This window comes from Mercurialis annua, linkage group LG4 (assembly GCF_937616625.2).
Source record: "Mercurialis annua linkage group LG4, ddMerAnnu1.2, whole genome shotgun sequence".
Taxonomy (NCBI): Eukaryota; Viridiplantae; Streptophyta; class Magnoliopsida; order Malpighiales; family Euphorbiaceae; genus Mercurialis; species Mercurialis annua.
In genome coordinates this window covers 10,257,815-10,267,629 of record NC_065573.1, presented here as the reverse complement: position 1 = coordinate 10,267,629, position 9,815 = coordinate 10,257,815, and positions in this window count along the sequence as shown.

Sequence of the window (9,815 nt, the reverse complement as noted above, 5' to 3'; positions counted from 1 at the left end):
TCCGATTTTTCCTAAGAATGGTTAGGTTATCCTACTACGCAAAGTGTGCGTGAAAAGTGACGCTAGATTAGTATGTCGCGTCTCAAGTCTCTTTAACGCGTCGTTCCGATTACCTAAGCATGGTTATGTTATATTACGCCAAGTGCGAGTTTAAAGTGTCGCTAGATTAGTATGTCACATCACTCCCTTCAACGCGTTGTTACAATTACCTAAGCATGGTTAAGTTAGTATGGCGCGCCTCAAGTCTCTTTAACGCATCGTTTCAATTACCTAAGCATGGTTAGGTTATTCTATTCAAAGTGTGCGTGAAAAGTGACGCTAGATTAGTATGTTGCATCTTAAGTCTCTTTAACGCGTCGTTCCGATTACCTATGCACGGGTAGGTTATTTTACGTAAAGTGTGCGTGAAAAGTGACGCTAGATTAGTATGTTGCGTCTTAAGTCTCTTTAACGCGTCGTACCGATTACCTAAGCATGGCTAGGTTATATTACGCAAAGAATGTGAGAATAGTGACTCTAGATTAGTATGGCGCGTTTCGAGTCTCTTTAACGCGTCATTTCGATTACCATGCTTATGTTGCTTATCAAGTGTGTCTGACGCGTCATTCTGATTACCAAAGCATGGTTAGGTTATATTATGCAAAGTATGCGTGAAAAGTGACAATAAATTAGTATGTCGTGCCTCAAGTCTCTAACACGTCGTTCCGATTACCTAAGCATGGATCTGTTATATTACGCTAAGTGCGCGTTAAAAGTGTCGCCAGATTAGTATGTCACGTCACAAGTCTCTTTAACGCGTTGTTACGGTTACATAAGCACGGTTAGGTTATATTACGCAAAGCTTGTGTAAAAAGTGAAGCTAGATTAGTATGTCGTGTCTCAAGTCTCTTTAACGCGTCGTTTCAATTACCATGCTTATGTTACATTACGAGTCTCTCTAACATGTCGTTCTGATTACCTAAGCATGGTTAGGTTATATTACGCAAAGTGTGCTTGATATGTGACAATAGATTAGTATGTCACGTCTCAAGTCTCTTTAACGCGTTGTTACGATTATCTAATCATTATTAGGTATTTTACACAAATTGTGCGTGAAAAGTGACGCTAGATTAGTCTGTCGTGTCTCAAGTCTCTTTAACGCGTCATTCCGATTACCTAAACATGGTTAGGTTATATTACGCAATGTGTGCGTGAAAACTGTCGCTAGGTTAGTATGTCGCATCCCAAGTCTAATTAACGCGTTGTTCCGATTACCTAAGCATGCTTAGGTTATATTACGCAAAGTGTGGGTGAAAATTGAAAAGTGACGCTAGATTAGTATTTCGCGTCTCAAGTCTCTTTAACGCGTCGTTCCGATTATCTAAGCATGTGTAGATTATAATAAGCAAAGAGGGGTTAAAAAGTGACGCTAGATTAGTATGGCGCGTTCCAAGTCTCTTTAACACGTCGTTTCGATTACCATGCTTATGCCGCGTCACAAGTGTCTCTAACGCGTCGTTCTGATTACCTAAGCATGGTTAAGTTATATTACGCAAAGTGTGCGTGAAAAGTGACAATAGATTAGTATGTCACGTCTTAAGTCTCTTTAACTCGTCGTTCTGATTACCTAAGCATGGTTAAGTTATATTATGCAAAGTGTGCGTGAAAAGTGACTCTAGATAAGTATGTCGCGTCTCAAATCTCTTTAACTCGTCGTTCTGATTACCTAAGCATGGTTAAGTTATATTACGCAAAGTGTGCGTGAAAAGTGACGCTCGATTAGTATGTCGCGTCTCAAGTCTCTTAAACGCGTCGTTCTGATTACCTAAGCATGGTTTCGTTTTATTACACCAAGTGCGCGTTAAAAGTGTTGCTAGATAAGTATGTCGCGTCACAAGACCGTTTAACGCATTTTTACGATGACCTAAGCATGGTTAGGTTATATTACGCAAAGTATGCGTAAAAAGTGACGCTCTAGATTAGTATAGCGCGTCTCAAGTATCTTTAACGCGTTGTTTCGATTATCATGCTTATGCACGTCACAAGTCTCTCCAACACATCGTTCTGATTACCAAAGCATGGTTAGGTTATATTACATAAAGTGTGCATGAAAATTGACAATAGATTAGCATGTCACGTCTCAAGTCTTGTTAACGAGTCATTTCGATTACATATGCATGGTTAGGTCATTTTACATAAAGTGTGCGTGAAAAGTGACGCTAGATTAGTATGTCGCGTCTCAAGTCTCCTTAACACGTCGTTCCGATTACCTAAGCATGGTTAAGTTATATTACGCAATGTGTGCGTGAAAACTGTTGCTAGGTTAGTATGTCGCGTCTCAAGTCTCTTTTACGCGTCGTTCCAATTACCTAAGCATGGTTAGGTTATATTACGCAAAATGTGCGTGAAAAGTGACGCTAGATTAGTATGTCGTGTCTCAAGTCTCTTTAATGCGTCGTTCTGATTACCTAAGCTTAGTTAGGTTATACTACGCAAAGCGTGCGTAAAGCGTGACGCTAGATTAGTATGGCGCGTTTCAAAAATCTTTAACGCGTCATTTCGATTACCATGCTCATGTCGCGTCACAAGTGTCTCAAACGCGTCGTTCTGATTAACTAAGAAAAGTGTGCGTGAAAAGTGACAATATATTAGTATGTCGCATATCAAGTCGCTTTAAAGTTTCATTCTGATGACCTAGGCATGGTTAAGTTATTTTACGCAAAGTGTGCGTGAAAAGTGACGCTAGATTGGTATGTCGCTTCTCAAGTCCTTTTAACGTGTGTTCCGATTACCTAAGCATTGTTAGGTTATATTACGCAAAGTGTGCGTGAAAAATGACCCTAGATTAGTATGTCGCATCACTAGACTTTTTAACGCGTTGCTATGTTACCTAAATATGGTTAAGTTATGTTACGCAAAGTGTGCGTAAAAAGTGTCGTTAGATTAGTATGGCACGTCTTAAGTCTCTTTAACGCATTGTTTTGATTACCATGCATATGTCACATTACAAGTCTCTCTAACACATCATTCCGATAACCATAGCATGGTTAGGTTAAATACACAAAGTGTGCGTGAAAAGCGACAATTGATTAGTATGTCGCGTGACATGTCTCTTTAACCCGTCGTTCCAATTACCTAAGCATGGTTGGGTTATTTTACGCAAAGTGTGCGTGAAAAGTGATGCTAGATTAGTATGTCGTGTCATGGTTTGGTTATATTATGCGATGTGTGCGTGAAAACTGTTGCTAGGTTAGTATGCCGCGTCTTAAGTCGCCTTAAAGGGTCGTTCTAATTACCTAATCATGGTTTGGTTATTTTACGTAAAGTGTGCGTGAAAAGTGACGCTAGATTAATATGCCGCCTCCTAAGTCTCTTTCACGCGTCGTTCCGATTACCTAAGCATGGTTAGGTTATATTACACAACGTCTGCGTAAAAAGTGACCCTAGATTACTATAGCGCATCTCAAGTCTCTATAACGTGTCGTTTCGATTACCATGCTTAAGTCGCTTAACAAGTGTCTTTAACGCGTCGTTCTGATTACCTAAGTATGGTTAGGTTATATTATGCAAAGTGTGCGTGAAAAGTTAAAATAGATTAGTATGTCGCGCCTCAAGTCTCTTTAACGCGTCGTTCCGATTACCTAAGCATGGATATGTTATATTACGTCAAGTGCGCGTTAAAAGTGTGGCTAGATTAGTACGTCGCGTCACAAGTCTCTATAACGCGTTGTTACGATTACCTAAGCATGGTTAGGTTATATTACGCACGGTATGTGTAAAGAATGACGCTAGATTAGTATGTCGCATCTCAAGTCTCTTTAAGGCATCATTTCGATTACCATGCTTATGTTATGTTACAAATCTCTCTAACACGTCTTTCCGATTACCTAAGCATGGTTAGGTTATATTACGCAAAGTGTGTGTGAAAAGTGACAATAGATGAGTATGTCGCGTCTCAAGTCTCTTTAACGTGTCATTACGATTATGTAAGCATGGTTAGGTTATTTTGGGCAAATTGTGCGTGAAAAGTGACGCTAGATTAGAATGTCGCGTCTCAAGTCTCTTTAACGCATCGTTCCGATTACCTAAGCATATTCAGGTTATATTACGCAATGTGTGCGTGAAAACTGTCGCTAGGTTAGTATGTCGTATCTCAAGTCTATTTAACGCGTCGTTTCGATTACCTAAGCATTGTTAGGTTTTATTACGCAAAGTGTGCGTGAAAAGTGAAGCTAGATTAGTATGTCGATTCTCAAGTCTCTTTAGCGCGTCGTTCCGATTACCTAAGCATGGTTAGGTTATATTACGCAAAGAGTGCTTAAAAAGTGACGCTAGTTTAGTATGGCGCGTTTCAAATCTCTTTAACATGTCATTTTGATTACCATGCTTATGTCGCGTCACAAGTGTCTCTAACGCGTCGTTCTGATTACCTATGCATGGTTAGGTCATATTACGCGAAGTGTGGTCGATAAGTGACAATAGACTAGTATGTCGTCGTGTCTTAAGTCTCTTTAACGCTTTATTCCGATTACCTAAGCATGGTTAGGTTATTTTACGCAAAGTGTGCGTGAAAAGTGACGCTAGATTAGTATGTTGCGTCATAAGTCTCTTTAACGCGTCGTTCCGATTACTTAAGCATGGTTAGGTTATGTTATGCAACGTGCGCGTGAAAACTGTTGCTAGGTTAGTATGTCGTGTCTCCAGTCTCTTTAACGCGTCGTTTTGATTACCTCATGGTTAGGTTATATTACGCAAAATGTGCGTGAAAAAAGACGCTAGATTAGTATGTCGCGTCTCAAGTCTCTTTAACTCGTCGTTCCGATTACTTAAGCATGGTTAAGTTATATTATGCAAACTGTGCGTGAAAAGTGACGCTAGATCGGTATGTCGCATCTCAAGTCTCTTTACTTCGTCGTTACGATTACCTAAGCATGGTTAGTTTATATTACGCAAAGTCTGCGTAAAAAGTAACGCTAGATTAGTATGGCGCGTCTCCAGTCTCTTTAACGCGTCGTTTTGATTACCATGCTTATGCCGCGTCTCAAGTCTCTAAAGCGTCGCTCTGATTACCTAATTATGGTTAGGTTATATTGCACAAAGTGTGCGTGAAAAGTGACGCTAGATTAGTATGTCGCGTCATAAGTCTCTTTAAAGCGTTGTTACAATTACCTAACCATGGTTAAGTTATATTATGCGGAAAAAAAATGACGCTAGATTAGTATGGCGCGTCTCAAGTCTCTTTAACGCATCGTTTCGATTACCATGCTTATGTCACGTTACAAGTCTCTCTAACAACTCGTTCCGATTACCAAATCCTGTTTAGGTTATATTACGCAAAGTGTGGGTGAAAATTGACAATAAATTAGTATGTCACATCTAATGTCTCTTTAACGCGTCGTTCCGATTACCTAAGTATGGTTAGGTTATTGTACACAATGTGTGCGTGAAAAGTGACGCTAGAATAGTATGTCGCGTCTCAAGTCTCTTTAACGCGTCATTCCGATTACCTAAGAATGGATAGGTTATTTTACGCAAAGTGTGCGTGAAAAGTGACGCTAGATTAGTATGTCGCGTCACAAGTCCCTTTAACGCATTGTTACAATTACCTAAGCATGGTTAAGTTATATTAGGCAAAGTGTGCGTTAAAAGTGACGCTAGATTAGTATGGCGCGCCTCAAGTCTCTTTAACGCATCGTTTCGATTACCTATGCATGGTTAGGTTATTTTACGCAAAGTGTGCGTGAAAAGTGACGCTAGATCAGTATGTTGCATCTTAAGTCTCTTTAATGCGTCGTTCCGATTACCTAAGCCTGGGTAGGTTATTTTACGCAAAGTGTGCGTGAAAAGTGACGCTAGTTTAGTATGTCGCGACTCAAGTCTCTTTAACGCTTCGTTCCGATTACCGAAGCATGGTTAGGTTATATTACGCAAAGAGCGTGTGAATAGTGACTCTAGATTACCCAAGAATGGTTAGATTATATTACACAAAGTGTGCGAGAAAAGTAAGGCTAGATTAGTATGTTGTATCTCAAGTCTCTAAAACGCGTCGTTCCGATTACCTAAGCTCTAACTCAATTACATATGTATTATTTATATTACGCAAGGTGTGCCTGAAAAGTGACGCTAGATTAGTATGTTGCATCTCAAGGCTTTTTAATGCGTCGTTCAGATTACCTAAACATGGTTATGTTATATTATGCAAAGTATAGGTCCAAAGTGACGCTAGATTAGTATGTCGTGTCTCAAGTCTCTTTAACGCGTCGTTTCGATTATCATGCTTATGTCGCATCACAAGTCTCTCAAACACGTCGTTCCGATTACCTAAGCATGGTTAGATTAATATTACGGGTGTGCGTGAAAAGAAACAATAGATCAGTATGTCTGAAGTCTCTTTAACGCGTTCCGATTACCTAAGCATGGTTAGGTAATATTACGAAAAGTGTGCGTGAAAAGTGACAATCGATCAGTATGTCGCGTCTCAAGTCTATTTAATGCGTAGTTCCGATTACCTATGCATGGTTAGGTTATATCATGAAATGTGTGCATGAAAACTGACGCTAGATTAGTATGTTGTGCTCAGTTCTCTTTATCGCGTTGTTTCGATTATCAGAGTATGATTATGTTATAATAAACATAGCGTGCTTGAAAAGTGACGCTAGATAAGCATGGTTAGGTTATATTGCGCAAAGTGTGCGTGAAACGTGACGCTAGATAAGTATGTCGCGTTCTCTTTAATGCGTCGTTCTGATTACCTAAGCATGGTTAGATTATATTACGCAAAGAGTGTGTGAAAAGTGACGCTAGATTAGTATGTCGCGTCTCAAGTCTCTTGAACGCGTCGTTCCGATTAGCTAAGCATGGTTAGGTTATATTACACAAGGTGTGCGTGAAAAGTGACTTTCAATTAGTATGTCGCGTCTATAAACATCTCTCTGCTCCAATTTTCTATAAGTAAGGTATAGTTATATATGTTTGTTTCTCTTCATATCCAGCCATAAAAGGCATATGGGTATGCTCTTCACTTGCCTCTCCTGAGGATCCTGTGAATCAAAACCTTGTGTCATTAACATGGTAATGCGATAAATTTCAACAGATACTAAGAGGACATGCCGGTTGATAAAATGCCTGCGGTGAGGCTGTGATCCTGGCTAGTCATACATGTAATCTGTTAAGGTTTATCGTCGTTCCTCTAATTGGTATAGTTAGGTTATATTACGCAAAGAGTGTGTGAAAAGTGACGCAGAGTTAGTATGTCGCGTCTTAACGCGTCGTTCCGATTATCCAAGAATGGTTAGGTTATATTACGTAAAGTGTGCGAGAAAAGTTGAGATAGCTTAGCATGTCGCGTGTCAAGTCTCTTTAACGCGTCGTTCCGATTACCTAAGCATGGTTAGCCTATATTACAAAAAGTGTGCGTGAAAAAGCAACAATAATGTATTTCGCATCTCAAGTCTCTTTAATGCGTCGTTCCGATTACCTAAGCATGGTTAGGTTACATTACGCTAAGTGTGCGTGAAAAGTGATGCTAGATTAGTATAGCGCGTCTCAAGTCTCTTAAATGCATTTTTTCAATTACCATGCTTATGTCGCATCACAAGTCTCTCTAACGAGTCGTTACAATTACCTATGCATGGTTAGGTTATATTACGCAAAGTGTGCATAAAAAGTGACGCTAAATTAGTATGGCGCATCTCAAGTCTCTTTAATGCGTCGCTTCGATTACCATGCTTATTTCGCGTAACTAGTCTCTCTAACACGTCGTTCCGATTACCTAAGCATGGTTAAGTTATATTACACAATGGGTGCTTGAAGAGTGACGCTAGATTAGTATGTCCCGTCTCAATTCCCTTTAACGCGTTGTTCAAATTACCTAAGCATGGTTAGGTTATATTACGCAAAGCGTGCGTGAAAAGTGACTCTAGATTAGTATGTCGCGTTCTCAAGTCTGTTTATCGCGTTGTTCTGATTACCTATACATGGTTAGGTTATATTGCGCAAAGTGTTCGTGAAAAGTGATGCTAGATAAGTATGTCGCGTTCTCTTTAACGCGTTGTTCCGATTACCTATGCATGGTTAGGTTATATTACGCAAAGAGTTCGTGAAAAGTGACGCTAGATTAGTATGTCGCGTCTAAAGTTTCTTTCACGCGTCGTTCCGATTACCCAAGAATGTTTAGGTTATATTATGCAAAGTTTGCGAGAAAAGTAAGGCTAGATTAGTATCTTGTGTCTCAAGTCTCTTTAACGCGTTGTTCCGATTACCTAAGCATGGTTATATATTGTGGAAGGTGTGCCTGAAAAGTGTCGCTCTCAAAGCTCTTTTATGCGTCGTTCTGATTACCTAAACATGGTTAGGTTATATTATGCAAAGTATAGGTCAAAAGTGACACTAGATTAGTATGTCGCGTCTCAAGTTTCTTTAACGCGTCATTTCGATTACCATGCTTATGTCGCGTCACAAGTCTCTCTAACGCGTCGTTCCGATTACCTAAGTATGGTTAGGTTATATTACGCAAGGTGTGCTTGAAAAGTAACAATAGATTATTAGTACGTCGTATCTCAAGTCTCATTAACGCGTCGTTCCGATTACCTAAGCATGGTTAGGTTATATTACGAATGCGTGAAAAGTGACAATATATTAGTATGTCGCGTCTCAAGTCTATTTAACGTGTCGTTCTGATTACCTATGCATGGTTAGGTTATATTATGAAAAGTGTGCGTGAAAACTGTTGCTAGATTAGTATGTCGCGTCTCAAGTCTCTTTATTGCGTTGGTTCGATTATCTAAGCATGGTTAGGTTATAATAAACAAAGCGTGCATGAAAAGTGACGCTAGATTAGTATGTCGCGTCTCAAGTCTCTTTAACGCGTCGTTCCGGTTATCTAAGCATGGTTAGGTTATATTACACAAAGTGCGCGTCTCATGTCTCTTTAACGCGTCGTTTCAATTACCATGCTTATGTCGGGTCAAGAGTATCTCTATCGCGTCGTTCCGATTACCTAAGCATGGTTAGGTTATATTACGCAAAGTATGAGTGCAAAATGACAATAGATTAGTATGTCGCGTCTGAAGTCTATTTAATGCGTCGTTCCGATTACATAAGCAAGGTTAGGTTATATATTACGCAAGGTGTGCGTGAAAAGTGACGCTAGATTAGTATGTCCCGTCTCAAGTCTTTTTAAGGCGTCGTTCCGATTACTTAAGCATGGTTAAGTTATATAAGGCAAAGTGTGCGTAAAAAGTGACGCTAGATTAGTATGTCGTGTCTCAAGTCTCTTTGACGCGTTGTTCCGATTAACTAAGCATGGTTAGGTTATAATATGAAGAGTGAGCGTAAAAAGTGACGCTAAATTAGTATGTCGTGTCTCAAGTCTCTTAACGCGTGGTTTTAATTACCATGTTTATGCCGCGTCACAAGTCTCTCTCACGCGTCGTTCTGATCACCTAAGCATGGTTAGGATATATTACGCAAAGGGTTTGTGAAAAGTGACGCTAGATTAGTATGTCGCGTCTCAATTCTCTTTAACGTGGTTAGGTTATATTACGCAAAGCGTGCATGAAAAGTGACGCTAGATTAGTATGTCGCGTCTCAAGTCTGTTTAACGTGTCGTTCCGATTACCTAACCATGCATAGTAATCGAAACGACGCGTTAAAAAGACTTCAGACGAAACATACTAATCTAGCGTCAATTTTTACGCACACTTTGCGTAATATAACCTAACCATGCTTAGGTAATCGGAACGACGCGTTAAATAGACATTAGACGCGACATACTAATCTAGTGTCACTTTTCACGCACGCTTTGCGTAATAGAACCTCACCATGATCAGATAATC